This window comes from Cololabis saira, chromosome 9 (genome assembly GCF_033807715.1).
Source record: "Cololabis saira isolate AMF1-May2022 chromosome 9, fColSai1.1, whole genome shotgun sequence".
NCBI classification, from domain to species: domain Eukaryota; kingdom Metazoa; phylum Chordata; class Actinopteri; order Beloniformes; family Belonidae; genus Cololabis; species Cololabis saira.
Window position 1 is genome coordinate 31,648,380 of NC_084595.1, and position 13,305 is coordinate 31,661,684.

At 40.3% G+C, this 13,305-nt stretch overlaps 1 protein-coding gene across 1 annotated transcript in view; it reads right to left on the reverse strand.

Annotated features, from left to right (window-relative positions):
• The window catches only part of bmpr1ba (bone morphogenetic protein receptor, type IBa), a 74,225-nt gene that overhangs the window by 41,869 nt on the left and 19,051 nt on the right, over positions 1–13,305 (reverse strand). The window contains exon 2 of the mRNA XM_061729253.1: positions 2,858–2,929. The gene's annotated coding sequence lies outside the window, so the exon portion shown is untranslated. The remainder of the gene's footprint in view (positions 1–2,857; positions 2,930–13,305) is intronic.

Consider the following 13,305-nt stretch of genomic DNA (forward strand, 5'->3'; position numbering starts at 1 on the left):
CGGTTGAAATTTTCAGTGCGCATGTGTGTGTGGACACAGAAGACGGAGGGGCACCCCAAACATTCAGGCTTTCCGTGCACTTTCACAGCAACTACTCTTCCCCTACTCTTGAAAAAAGACAATACTCTGAAGAGTAATATGGTGTCTTGAAAGAATTTTGCATTTCCCTGTCCCATAAATCAGTTCAGGTATAATGTTTCGTTTTGCATTTAGATATCCAGCTAGTTACTGTGAACCTTTCACTTTTACTTCAGCACAACAAGTTTATTTCATGTTAAGTGCAAGGTAAACAGTTTCCAGAGGGAATTATTCCACATATCCCACAATCAGAATAATATTGTCACTGTTATAATTACCTGTTCGTATATCAGGTAATGTGCAGATTTAAAACGATCAACTATGCATGCAATGCCTTTGTTTTTCGTGTTCATTTTACATCCTTGCAGCTCCTAGTGCTTTTTGTTTTGGCGCATCACAGCTGAATAACTGCTGAAACAACACTGCTACACCTTCGCCGCAGTTCCCTCACTACGGGTAAACAGTGGTGTCCAATTGCAGAAGTTTATTTAGGAGTCTGTTTTATCCCTTGCAGGGATTATGACAAAGCCCGCCGCTCCCTCTTTTAGAACCTCATCATCGCTCTACTGCTGCTGCTGCCGGCTGAAGCATATGAACAGCTGCTTCTTTCTATGTCAGACAGAATGAAATAAATTAGAGTATATGATAGGGGGAAAATAAAATTACAAGGGACAGGAACAACTGGGCTTCCAATAAATGTCATCACAGCAGTTTGCACACAATCTAGACATTTGATCTGTTTTGAGCTCTAACCACTGGATCAAACCAATTTAATGAAGACATTTATAACTATTTAACTGAGTACGCCTTCTATCTACTACTGTTGTGAGGGGGAAAAATATTGCAAACACTTTAATTTCTGTTTCTGTTAATCAAACTGCAAAAGGTGAAGCAAAAAATTGTAAAAAAAAAAAAAAAAAAGTATGGTGCCCTCTTGGGGACAAACAACATGCAGATACAGCAGCTGTTTTGGCTCAAAACTGATGGTAGTAGCTGTGGATTGGTTTTGATGTCATGCTTGAGGTGTTTCACTGTTGTTTTAAACACATGAGCACGGTACGAGTGGAAACACTGGGCCAGACTGTGGAAACAGACACAGCTCAGAAGACAAAGATATTTGGACTGAACTCGTGCAATCAGGAATGGAAAACGTTAAAATAAAAAAAAGGTACAAAAGCACTGCGATGCTAATGTCTTCACATTAAATCAAAGCTTCATGGGATCTTTATATTTGTTTGTAGGTGATAAAATAAATCCAGCGACATAGCACGTTGACTATAGGTTGGCGAGGAGTTGCTGCTCCTGAAACTGCAAGCTCTTAAATATATCAGAGGAATAATGAATTTGTAAGGGTATGTTACAAAGTCAGAAAACCTGTTTTTGTGAAGGCTTCAGCAACCATATAGTACTAAAGGTGCAGGTTTTCAATGACTGTTTCCATGTTATTTTTGTGCTTATTTGGTTTTTGATCATAATATTTTTTTAACAGTAACATTAGGCAAAATAAATGTTTTGATTTTGACAAAATTCTGCATGATGTAATACCAACTGAAAAATGCTAATGATTTTATTTGAAAAATAATGTTGTAATGTCATTTAAAAAAAAGTTGGTACAGTATTAATCAGCAGGTAGTACAAACACATACTGCAGGGCATCAACAAAAAATGCACAACAACTTTAAGTGGAATAAGATTTACTTTAAAAGCACAAAAAGTTTTTTCCTCCAACCTCATTTGCAAGTTTATGACTTTGCCATATCAAGTTTGCTCTTCCATACCCTCACACATCTGTACACTAGCACTGTTCCCCACTCCACACTTACTCGTACTCCAGGGAAAAACCCCGTCAGGTTCAAAGATGCTGCAGCCAGATGCACACCGGTTTGTGTTCATGCAGAATCACCGGCGGATACCCTTCATTGTGTCTGCATTTGTGAGTGTGTTAGGTGATATTGCTCGTGGATGAAAACATCTTCTCCTATTACAGCAGTAATGGCCCTGATGAAACACGGGTCTTCCCCCCAAAAGGTTCCAGGCTGCTATGCTACTGGGATGCCAAAGGGCAGTGACTGAGTCTGCAGAGAATAAGTTATTATATCAACTAAATGAGTTTAATCTAACTAGTCAGATGTGTTTGCAGTTACAGGTCAGCTATACCATTAAAATCCCTGATAATTGGGAGGACCATCACATTGAATAGTTCTGTTTTATAGCCATCGTTCTTTATAATATGCTGCAGCTACAAATTGTGGTCAACCTTTGAGTCAGACCTACTGACCGAAGTTGAGAGTGAGGTAGCCTAAGCACGCATATCGCAATAAATGTGTGATATGTGAAATGAGTCTGGTACCCCTGCCATCCTGAGCTATGTCCACCACCACAGAACATTCGGGACCAGTCACAAACGGGCCTACACGAGCTATAAGCAGCGACTCATACAGGAACATTCAACACAACCAAAATCCCCAGAGAATCGCTAACAACAGCTTGGATCAACAAGTTTTTACCGGAAAACTGACTACAGTCATTCACTCTACTGAACATCAGTTTGGATGTCTTTTGCCGCAGGCCGGTTGTGACTCTGTCTACATCACATGCTTCATTTCCCTGGTTGTGCACCTGCCCAACGGTGTCCAGAGGCAGTTTCTCCCTTGTAATCAAAGTGGAATCCAGAGGAACCAGACTAATTATTTGTATCAGAGGGAAATAATTAGCATGGCTGGGCCAGGCCATAAGTGAGGTGGTACTAATCCTAAACCTTTTAAACCATTTTTCTTACCTGTAAACAAGGGGAGGATGGAAGTGTGCTCTCACATTCACTGGTGAAGTTGGTCACCCAGCTCGACAATGTCTATACGAAGACATAAAGATTAGGGAAAAAAGAGTAGAAATTACAGAGGCCATTTAATAAGAAGAAAAATACAAGACAGGAAGAGTTTCATGTCTTCATTATTTGTCTGAACCTAGCCGCTAATTTTTGTCTATTTTGTTCTTAATATCTCATGGTAAATACAACATAAATCAAGTAACAAAGATATACATATGCAACATTTTGTTTTCTGCCAGACATAAGCAAAGGCCTGTAGGCGAGGCATGCATATATAAAAGGTGGTGATGAAGTGAGTGAAGGATCAAGTTGAACAAATTCCCACCCGTAGAGTTGGAAAATTAAACTCAAATAAAAATTCTTTCTATAAACATTACTCTCTGGGCGGGTCAATTTCTTCATCTCTGAGAAAACACAGCCTCAAAAAACTGTAACTCACACTGGATTCATTTTGCACAGCGTTCGCTTTTATTGCCACCCTATAAACCACTCCTGCCTTATGACCAGATTGTCCATAAATCAAAGCGTCTACAAATTTTAACACATCTGTCAAACCGCAACCAGTGGAAAAAGAAATTAAAAGTATTACATTCACCTGAATAAAAGTGTCATTCAGTCAGAGGGAACGACACTGGTTATTGCTGTAGGTCAAGAATGTCCAGAATAATGTGTCTTTTAGCTTACACAGCTGCAATAAAATCTAACCCCAGGGACCACAAGCCTCCGTGCTAAATAGTGAATACACAGCAAAAGTCTTACCCAGATTAAGATAAAATGCAACTGCAGATATGCCTTTAAACGTTTCACACTGATTAAGAAGCCTAACATATGAGCTTGTTTTCATAGCCAAGTAAGGGAGGATAATAAATGATGACTATTAGGCTTCAAGAAGAACAGATGATTTATGAGGGAGAAGGGGAGGAAGAGAGGAATTATTCAGACTCATCTTGGCAACAGCTCAATCTCAAAGAATGGGACCAATTGTTGAATTAGGACTGGTGATCAGCTTAAGGCAAGCCAAACATAAGCTTGACGGTATCAAAGTTGAGAATTATGTTTGGTTAAATTATGTTGTCAACATCTATTAGCTCCTGTACAACCATGACAAATGAACATTTCTCCCCTCATGCTTGCAAATAGCAGCACTTCATAACAAAACAGGAAAAGATTCTGTTAAAAAAACAAAAACAAAAAAAAAAAAACAATTCCCAAATTAGAAAACCTGATTTCATTAACTTTTGGATGCACACTTTACACCAGCCCAATATAGCTGCAGTGTGCGCTGGATCTGAGGTATACGGACGGCAGAAAATGCCACTGCAGGTGTCAGTTTACTGTTTACCCTAAAGGTATCAAAAGCAGGCGTGTCGTGGCAAGCAGCAGGCTGTGTGCCAGGCAGACAGTTGTTTCTAAAAAGGATCAGTGAGGCAGATTATGGCTTAAATCCTTTCTTTCACCGAGTTTCTCCAAACTGTCATTTTGCGCTCTGCTTGACAAAAGCCAATGACAACACGGACGCGTAGAGTGACTGAAGAAAAGTAGCAGCCTGCAGTCTCAACACATGACTGTACACCTTTTTCTCACATTGTGTTTTGCGCTCAATGCTTTTCTTAAACCACTCTAAAGTGATTTATTGTGATGTTATCTGCATGACATCATGCATAGCTGAAAGGAAATGACTGACAGTTTGAAGCATCAGGAAACTAACGATGGCCGACCCAAAACGACACAAAATCATGAAACATGAAGTGACATTAAGCATACTCAAACTATGGGAGTGAAGTATGTCACAGTTGTTTTTGGGTGATGATTAATTTAAGTGCTACATTAATCTAAGGATTAATCTCAGTGTCTTTTTTAAAAATAAAATCTGCATTGATGAGGTGAAACTGATGGCATATTCACATGCAGTCCTACGACAAGCCTGGACTCGGTTCTAACATCCAACTCTACATTCTGACCATCCTCCAGCTTAAGCAGCGCTGTCCAGTGAAACAGTACCGCCATAGATATTTTAGGAAATCCTAGAAAACCATTAAAGAAAACACATGATCAAATTCCTGTGAGTCTGCGAATAGCTAAATATCTGAACAGAAGATTGATTCATACTTATGGGCGATGTGGCAGTCACTCAGCAAACTTGGCCTTTTACCCTGCACTTACAAATTTATTTTCTGAGGCACTTCTGTTAGCGGGTCTCTCTTACACACAGACACAAACTCACGCACATGCACACACACTGGAACACACACGTGGACCCCACCCACAGTGGGGAACAACAAGTGGAACATGTTTGTCACCTGGCAGTGTACCTGATGCTTAGTGTACAGGGGGAAATATAGTTTAAACCTAAATATCCATCACAAACTAAAGACCAACCAGATGAAAGTCTCAGTCACGCAGAGCAGTGGTCCCCAACCCCCGGGCCGCGCCGTGGGTCATTTGGTACCGGGCCGCACAGAGAGAGAGAAAAAAAAAAAAAAAAAAAAAAATTTTTTTTTTTTTTTTTTAATTTCTGTAGAATCCCCGACTGATGATGGATGACTCTCAAACTGATGGTTCACAATGTTTTTATTCCTTGGATGTAAATACACTGCAAACACACCGTAAGAGCTATAAAGGAATAAAATAAAATAAAATAGTTAGTCTTCTACATTCATATAAGTTTAACTTAAATACAGACTGACGCAGCTGCTCGCTCGGTTGGCAATAAAGCTACCACAATACATGAGCGACCAAACTCAAGCTGGACATATCCTCATCAGCAGGTGCTTTTTGTGTCAGTTAGGCTCCACTTTAGCATTCCTGACACTAGTTTAGTCTTTCAGACACACTTTCTACTGCCGTTAAACTTTTACCGTTAAAGTCCGAAGCGCCGGATGTTTACGAGGTCTCGGTGAGACGCCTTCAAAATAAAAGCACTAAATATCGGTCTACTTAATATATAACAATAAAATAAAAGCCTGGCTTTAAATAACGTTAATGAGAAAACAAACATAAAAACACTGATATTATAGGTAATTTACAATTTCCATTATTTCATTTTATTTCTTCAAAAATGATGTTTTTTTATTATTATTACTACTACTACTACTACTACTACTACTACTACTACTATAGCGAAAATACCACAGTTTTTAATGCCGGTCATTTTATTTAGTTTTTATCAGCTACACCTTTAGATTGGGCCGTGAAAATATTGTCAGACATTAAACCGGTCCGCGGTACAGAAAAGGTTGGGGACCACTGCTGCAGAGAACGGAGGCACCATGGTCTGGTTTGTAGCAGTTTTGCTCCATTCTCAGGTCTTACTGGAACCACTTCAAAACCAGAGCGCGTCCAAACGCTGCCTCCTCAGATAAGACTTGTGAGATTATAAATTTAACCAAAAGGTTTTGAGATTGCAGTTGTATGCTCATTTAAAAATGTAAATTATATATCTATGTAAATACATATAAAAAGTAAGAGTATCAGATAAAATGAGCTCCTCGACCAGACGAGAGAGGCTTCGAATGGTTGAGTGGTTGGAATCCAGAGTTGAAATTACAGCACAAACTTCTGAGTGGACACATGAGGATCGACTTCGTGCAGAGGCAGGACACAGAGAGTTGAGAATCACGGCATCATTAAAAAAACTAACAAAAAAACAAACTTTCATCCGAGACAACAGGGAATAACAAACTGGCTCCTGCGACAGTTTAGCCACTGCCACAGGGCCAGGTGGCATCGGCACGTGGCCCATCATGTGAATGTTCCACTTAAAGGGAATGAAATGTATAACAAGAGTGTGCATTTGTGTTTTCATATCTAAGCAGTGGGGTTCGGCTCTGTTTCCTTTAGTGGTGCAGCTCATTAGTCGGAGACCTTTCAAACATGTCAAGGCAGAAAACTTGGGTTATTATTTTGAAACCTAATTTCATGTACTAGGTTATTGTTTCATTGGTTATTATTTTTCCGGGTTGCTAATAATGTTTTTTTTCTATAATGTGACTCAGAATACATATTTAAATTCACTTTACTCCAACTTATTATATTATATTCATTATATGAACCTGAAACAACCATTATTGACGCAATGTCACAAATGGCGGATATAATATCTAAAAGGTTTTCACTTTTCTAAGCTGTTAGTATCTTATTTAGATTTGGTAATGCGATCAGTTCCTGCCAGTAAAAGCATTCTATATGTTGCATTTCATTTTCTAAAATATTCTGTTATCTGAAGGTTTCCAACTGCTGTCCCCCTGTCAGACCACCCTTGCTGAATACACCTGCCAGATAAGGTCAACTGCATTTGAATAAGTTCGACTGGCATGCTCACATCGGCGGCTGACGTGATTTGTTTGAGCAGAAAACACATCTCTGAAGGTGTGAAGTACAGCACCGAGTCGTGAACACGTTAGAGCCGCGTGTCTCCATGTGGATGTATGTGCGCGAGATGGTCTTTGCAGGATGAATTTAAGGAGGTGTCTGAGACAGAAAGCAGTCTACAGCTTGAAGGATGTGACTCATTGCTGCCTCTATAGACCCTTCTCTGTACATGTTTGCCATGGAGAGTTAAAGACAAGAAACAAATGTATTTACCTGCCAGGTTAACCAATCTTTTCCGCTTGTTCACTCAGGAACATTTTTTTCAACTCAACACTGCCGGCTTGTAATATCTGGTGTGTCAAAACAAAGTTGAACCTTTTTGATAAGAAAGGTATACCCTTGTTTTAAATCTATTTGTAGTTCATTAAGATTATGTATAATTTTCTAACACAATGAAGTAATCTTTAAAAAGGTTTGTTCATTTTCAGGATTACCACCACAAAGTGTATAAAAAGAATTGAGCAATCCTACTGTGACATCACAGTTTTCTGCATAGTGCTTTTGAAACCTATATTTGACCTATTTTACACCATGTTGCAAATGGACTGAAAGAGTCATCCTAGAAGCCTGCTGGAACTTTTATTCAATCGCCACAACTGAGCTATTTTAGCTTGTTTTAGCTTATGCTATCTTACGAAGCAAACTAACATAACCATACATTTATCCTGGACGAATCCGTCAATCCATCCTCATTTATGTTATTAGGGCCCGAGCACTGACAGTGCGAAGGCCCTATTGTATCTGTAGGAATTTTTTTTTTTCTCGTTTTTCTTCTGACAAAATGAAGGCCTTTTTGCCCCCCTAAACATTAGGGGTGTGCAAACAAGGGTACCTCACGATTCGATTCGATTTCGATTATCGGCGCTTCGATTCTTCGATTCTTTGATTATAACGATTGTCGATTCGATTCGATTATTGGTGCCACGATTCTTCGATTATTGTGATTTTTAATGTTTTTTTCCATACAAGATTGATTTTGTCTTCATCTGTGGCTACATTTGTAAATAAATAGCCAATCAATTAACTCAGTTCCTCTAACAACACTCATTAAGTAAATAACAAGGTTTTTTGAACATTTGACATGTATTTTTCAAAGACACAAAATAATTTATTTTATGACTATGTAAACATTTGCTCTTTGACTTACTTAACTTTGACCAGGGAAAGCTGCACTTGCATGAGAGCCCCCTCTATTGGCGGAAAACACTGAAAACGGTCAAGCCCTGGATTTAATGAGTTCATTAATTCAAGTAAACAAGATATGTACTTCCATCAAATTTATTTGGTGTAAACATATCTGCCATATTTCAAGTGAACAATAAGAAATGTGCATTCTTGAAAATGAAATGATTCAGCAGCTTATTCAGTCTGGAATCTGAATAGGATAACTTAAAAAAAAAAAATCATTTTTTTTTTTTTTAATTAATCGATTCCAAATCGTCACGTGACACATCGCGATGCATCGACCATCGATGAATTGCACCCACCTCTACTAAACATGCCCCAAAAGTCACCAAGTTTTGCACGCAAGCCAGGCCTGGCGAAAACTTTGATATTTAATGGTTTGCATTAATGGCCGTGGCCTAATGGCTCAACAGCGCCCCCTAGAAAACTCGTGCCTCAAGCCCCACAATACGGTTTGACGTACATGCACGAAAACACGGTACACACCTGTATCATGTCGCAACTTAAAGAAAAGTCTCTTGGCGCCATGGCCAAACCCGAACAGGAAGTCGGCCATTTTGAATTAATCGTGTAATTTTGGCACAATTTATGCCATTCCTTCAGCCGCTTCTTCGCCCGACGTGCACCCAGGTGTGTTATACATCAAAATGTGCGTCTCGATCCTGCGACGATGGGCATTACTTTTCTCAGTCAAAAGCGTTACCGTGGTAACGATAGATTCCAAAAAGCGCGCCCCCCCCCTTTATCTGATTGGTCCATATTTGATAGTTCCTACTTTCTGCAATAACTTTTGAATGGTTGGACAGAGATTCGTGGGTGGTGACATCGGACTCGGTTTTGAGTACTTGACCTTAATTGGTGCAAATTAGCCCCGCCCCTTCATCTGATTGGTCGATATCTGATAGTTCCTACTTTCTGCCATAACTTTTGAATGGTTTGACATAGACAGTCGTGGGTGGTGTCATCCGCTAAATGTCCAGGCCTGAAGACATCTACATGCAAGTCATACAAGCGCTTCCACTGCAGCACGCCTGAATGTGCACAAGGGTGCGGGAGCCTGTTCATTGCTGCTTGCAACTTTAATTAGGGCCCGAGCACCTTCAGTGCGAAGGCCCTATTGTATCTGTAGGAATTTTTTTTTTCTTTTTCTTTTTCTTTTTCTTCTGACAAAAGGAAGGCCTTTTTGCCCCCCTAAACGTGCCCAAAAAGTCACCAAATTTTGCATGCAAGTCAGGCCTGGTGAAAAATTTGATATTTAATGGTTTACATTAATGGGCGTGGCAAAATGGCTCAACAGCGCCCCCTTGAAAACTTTGTGCCTCAAGCCCCACGATACGGTTTGACGTACATGCACGAAAATCGGTACACACCTGTATCATGGGACAACTTAAAGAAAAGTCTCTTGGCGTCATGCCCGAAACCAAACAGGAAGTCAGCCATTTTGAATTAATCGTGTCACTTTGGTGCAATTTATGCCATTCCTTCGGCAGTTAATACGGCCCGAACCGTAACGTGCACCCAGGTGTGTTATACATCAAAATGTGCGTCTCCATCCTGCGACAACACGCATTACTTTTCTCTTTCAAAAGCGTTACCGTGGCAACGCTAGACGCCAAAAAGCGCGCCCACCCTTCATCTGATTCGTTCAGACAGAAAAAACTTTGCGCCTCAAGCCCCATAATACGGTTTGACGTACATGAACGAAAATCGGTACACACCTGTATCATGTCGCAACTTAAAGAAAAGTCTCTTGGCGCTATGGCCGAAACCGAACAGGAAGTCGGCCATTTTGAACATTCTGAATTAATCACGTAATTTTGGAGCAATATATGCCATTCCTTCGAGAATTAATACGGCCCGAACCGTAATGTGCACCAAGGTGTGTTATACATCAAAATATGCGTCTCCATCCTGCGACTACGCGCATTACTTTTCTCTTTCAAAAGTGTTACCGTGGCGACGCTAGACGCCAACAAGCGCACCCCCCCTTCATCTGATTGGTCCATATTTGATAGTTCCCCAAAAGGCACCAAATTTGGCATGCAAGCCAGACTTGGCGATAAATCTTATATTTAATGGTTTGCATTAATGGGTGTGGCAAAATGGCTCAACAGCGCCCCCTAGAAAACTTTGTGCCTCAAGCCCCACAATACGGTTTGACGTACATGCACGAAAATCGCTACACACCTGTATCATTGCACAACTTAAAGAAAAGTCTCTTGGAGCCATGGCCGAAACCGAACAGGATGTCGGCCATTTTGAATTAATTGTGTAATTTTGGCGCAATTTATGCCATTCCTTCGGCAATTAATACCGCCCAAACTGTAACGTGCACCCAGGTGTGTTATACATCAAAATGTGCGTCTCCACCCAGCGACTACACGCATTACTTTTCTCTTTCAAAAGTGTTACCGTGGCGACACTAGATGCCAAAAAGCGCGCCCCCCTTCATCTGATTGGTCCATATTTGATAGTTCTCCAAAAGTCATCAAATTTTGCATGCAAGCCAGGCCTGGCAATAAATTTGATATTTCATGGTTTGCATTAATGGGCGTGGCAAAATGGCTCAACACCGCCACCTGGAAAACTTTTCTCTGCCATAACTTTTGAATGGTTTGACATAAAGAGTCGTGGGTGGTGTCATGGGACTCGGTATTGAGTCCTTGACCATAATTAGTGAAAATTAGCCCCACCCCTTCTTTTGATTGGTTGTCCCTATTTCCTGCTATAACTTTTGAATGGTTTGACATAGAGAGTCGTGGGTGGTGTCATGTCTGATATGCTTATGGGGGGCGGTGGCCGTGAGTGCGAGGGCCCGTTCATCGCTGCTTGCAGCTTTAATTTAACCTTGCAATCTCTTTGGTTTCATCACAAGATTTAACAATTTGGAGGGGGAAACAGGAGATGCTGCCTTCACCAACTGGACGTAAGTCAGTGGGAGTTCAAACACACAAAACACTGAATGGGTTATTCAGCCCTTAGGAGCCCAAATACTGTCATCATTGCATTTAACAGCAACTTCATCTGGTAAAAGGAACAAATGAAAATCAAAATCATTTTGTGGGGATATTTTATTATTTCTGTCATTTTGGATTTTGCTGGATGAGCTGTAACCCTGTTATTTATTTTAACTTGGTGTTCTGCTATATTAGCAGTGACGCAGAGAGGTCTCTGTTTGCAGGGAAAAGGTTGATGGATGGACTTGCATGTTTGGAAGATCAAAACGATTGAAACCCGATGCACAGTGTTATCACACACCTTTCTTCTTATCTTCCCTTATTTTTTTATTACACTAATCTAAACACAGAGACATATAACACCACATCAAAGCATACCAACTGTAACAACTACTGTACATGTCACTCCAAAGTGAAAACCCTTGTTTTCAACCAATGAGAATCTGAAATGCTTTCCAGCATCATCTTTACATCTACTGTTTAACTCCAGGAGCCCGGCCAGCCATCCTAATTATTTTCCTCCTCCTTATAAAGAATTTGCCTAGTTTGTCTGGATCCGACTTTGATTTCCAGGAGGTAGTATCAGCAGACACACAGTAAATTCCTTCTGGACACCACTGTATAGGTATACAACTAATGAAACCAAGCACGTGAGACCAGGCATCTTAGATATTTTGAATTGAAGCACTTGGTCACTCCATGAGTAAATGTATAAAGCTGGCCCCCAATTCTTGGTGATTGTATTTTGGTACATTCTGTACCAGTGGAAATGACGGCAACCTGAATTATCTTAAGGACAGTTTGAAAACTATCATAATGCTGCACTTCTGCCACACAACCCCTTGCCCATTTCCACACAGCTGACCCTCAGGCTTTTAAACACAGCTACTTTTGCAATTTTATCAAATCCATTCTTCTCTGTGTCTCACTCCACCAATGTGAAAAAGATAAAAAGATATGTGGAAAGAGTGCATTTTGAATAATGTAAAAACAAATCAATGAAAAACTATGCTTTTGCAAATATCTTCAGTGCTTTGTTGTCTTTTCTGCATTTTATAAAAACGTGCTTGAAAGTAAACAATAATGGGATAATGGTTAGGGTTATGAGTAAATGTAGAAATAAAAGCCAGACACACAAGCAGACAGGAGGAAAAAAAACAGAGGTAATGAGAGGGGCACACTAAGCAGAAACACGCAAAACTAATTCATATGGGATGAAAACCAATCTTGATGGAGAGCCACTTCACCTTGAGAACGCCTTGTGGCAACAAAGAGCGTCCACAGCCTTGAGATTATCCTTAATTTCCTGCAACAGAAGACCTGGCTATGACATAGCTCAAACAAGTTCTCATTGCTTAATTACATACACTTGCAAAGGGTCAGGAAAAGGTTTGGAATCAGTTCTTGAGAACTACATGGCACAGAAGCATCCGTCCAGACAGAGTTCATTGAGGGAAAATAATGTTTTTTTTTTTTTGGGGGGGGGGGTTGTATTTTATTCTCTATAAGTGAGACATGATCCCATGCTGTACAAAATGATATTAACATTAAAATTTTATATTGATTATTGACCAGAACAGAAACAGAGGGGATAGCTATGGTGTAGGTCACCAGATTAGCCTTTGCCCCCGCAAAGTGTCTCTGGGCAGGACACTGAACCCGGCAGTGCCTCCATTGCTCCAGCCACTCATGGTGCCGAAGCCGAGCTCGGATAGCTGTACGAGAGGGGCATCTGATGTAAAACCAGCTAATTCAACACGCTGAAAACGATGATCCGTTGGGGCGATCACTACAAAAGGGTGAAGAAACCGAAAGAAGGGAACAGAATATGACCAGAACAGATATTTAAAAAGTTCAGCAGCTGACTAAAGGGAGAGGGTAAACAGA